We start from the raw sequence: 2,147 nt of genomic DNA, 5'->3' as shown, positions 1-2,147 counted from the left end.
CACTGTGGACATTCCCTAGCCTCCAGTGGCATCTCTCCAGACAAAGGTCACATATTTGTGAGTCTGTGTATTCACACAGCATCAGTATGTCACGTCTCAGGTATTTTACATCTGATTTATTTATTTTACACATTAACCCTATGGGTGGTTGTTATTGTTACCATCATAAAATAAAGAGATCGAGATGCCAAGAGATTAAGTACCATGTTCAAGGTATCAGCACTTGGATGGCGGAGCTGGGACCTGAAACCAGGTATTCTGGCTGCAAAATCTTTTATCTACATCTGAGAGTCTCAGTAAGTGGTCTTTGAATCAGTAGGTCAGCATCCCCTGAGGACTTGTTAGAAAATCCAAAACTCCAAGGGTGGGGCCCAGCAATCTGTTTTAACCAACCCTGCAGGTCATTCTGTCCTCAAGTTTGAGACAGAGCCCTTGTTTAAGGGCTCTGTGGCCTGTGCCACAGCTGCTCCAGTAGCTGTCCACAGCCATGGGAGGGCGCTCCAAGGCCAACTTTCACCGCTGGGAACCTGTCAGGCACGGCAGAAGGCAAGAAAATGCATGAACTGGGAATTAGGTGGCAAATTCTAGTCCTGCAAGTTCTGCAATTATTGGTTGGGTGATTTGGATCACATTATTTAATGTTTAACCTCCCTGGGCCTCAGTTTTCTTATCTGCAAAATGAGGATGATGACTAAATGTTCTCATCTCTAATTTCCCTTTAAATTCTGTTATCAGCTCTCCTTTGGAATAATATGTTGTCTGTGCCAAGGATGAAATGAAGACAGAGTATGATGGCTCATTTTGACTTTTTCCTTACTTAGAAATGGAGAGCCCCAAAGTCCAAATCCTTGGACCAGCTATCCCCCACCTTCCTCCTCAGGGGCAGAAGGTGAGATGAGAGCAAGCAAACATCTGAGTTCACTCATGAAACTTTACTGGGCAAAGAATAGAAAATGTTGGTTTGGACCCTCCTCCACTGCCTGGAGGCTCCCCCACATGAGCTCTCTCATTGACCCATCTCCTTCCCCTGCTTCCCCGCTGTGACTCTACCAGCCCCTCTGGATCACCTCCGTGAGCCTGAGCACTTTCCCTGTTCCCCCACCTGGGGTTACCAATTCACAGGCTCTTGTTTATTCACTGTTCTTCTGAGGAAGGTGGGGCCGGTGTCAGGGTGACTTACTAGGTTTGACAGGGGCTTGGTGGCCTCATGGGGAGCCCCTCAGACACTGGTTTCACATGGCCCCTCCTAATGTCTTCACATGGACCCAAGGGCCCTCCCTAGAGCCCACCCCACAGTGGATGGGACTGTACCTACAAGGCACTGGTGGGGCCCAGCATTCAGCTGACAGCTGAAAAACCTCAGGTCTACATTGGGCTAAAAGAAAGAAGAATGTTTCTTGCCCTTTTGAGATGTTTACAAAAATCCCAAAAAAGCAATTGTGTTGTCAAAGTAGAGCCCTGAATCAGAAAGGTGGTTAGAAGAATTGTTATTACCCAGGCGCTTGGTATCAACATAAGAACATGGCTGATACTCAAGTCCAGAGGGACTAGGAGAACTGGGGAGTTTCAGAAGTTGGTCAAAGAACATGTTGCCTTTGGCAAAACCACACATGTCAAACAACCCGAGTGTCTGTTCAATCTGTATTGCTCTCAGAGAGACTTTCAGGACAAGGTTTTCAGAAGCCAGGAAAAGCCTAAAAATGTAGGACATCAGGTGTCCCCAGCAACCCTGGGGTGAAAAACCAAAGAAGGTGGTTCTTAAACAAGGGCTCTGGGAAGACTGGAAGCCAATGTCGACTCCTCCTCAGTTGAAGGTCACTGAGGCTGCATTTCTTAGCTGTAAGTGACCCAGGGAAGCTGGCCACCCCTTAGATGATCAGTGGAACAACATGTTAATAAGAACATGTGTGCAGAGGCCGGGCGCGGTGGCTCACGCCTGTAATCCCAGCACTTTGGGAGGCCGAGACGGGCGGATCACGAGGTCAGGAGATCGAGACCATCCTGATGAACACGATGAAACCCCGTCTCTACTAAAAATACAAAAAATTAGCCGGGCGAGGTGGCGGGAGCCTGTAGTCCCAGCTACTCAGGAGGCTGAGGCAGGAGAATGGCGTGAACCCGGGAGGTGGAGGTTTCAGTGAGCCAAG

This window comes from Macaca thibetana, chromosome 13 (assembly GCF_024542745.1).
Source record: "Macaca thibetana thibetana isolate TM-01 chromosome 13, ASM2454274v1, whole genome shotgun sequence".
Classification (NCBI taxonomy): domain Eukaryota; kingdom Metazoa; phylum Chordata; class Mammalia; order Primates; family Cercopithecidae; genus Macaca; species Macaca thibetana.
The sequence above is the reverse complement of the archived record's forward strand: the minus strand, read 5'-3'. Positions refer to the sequence as shown.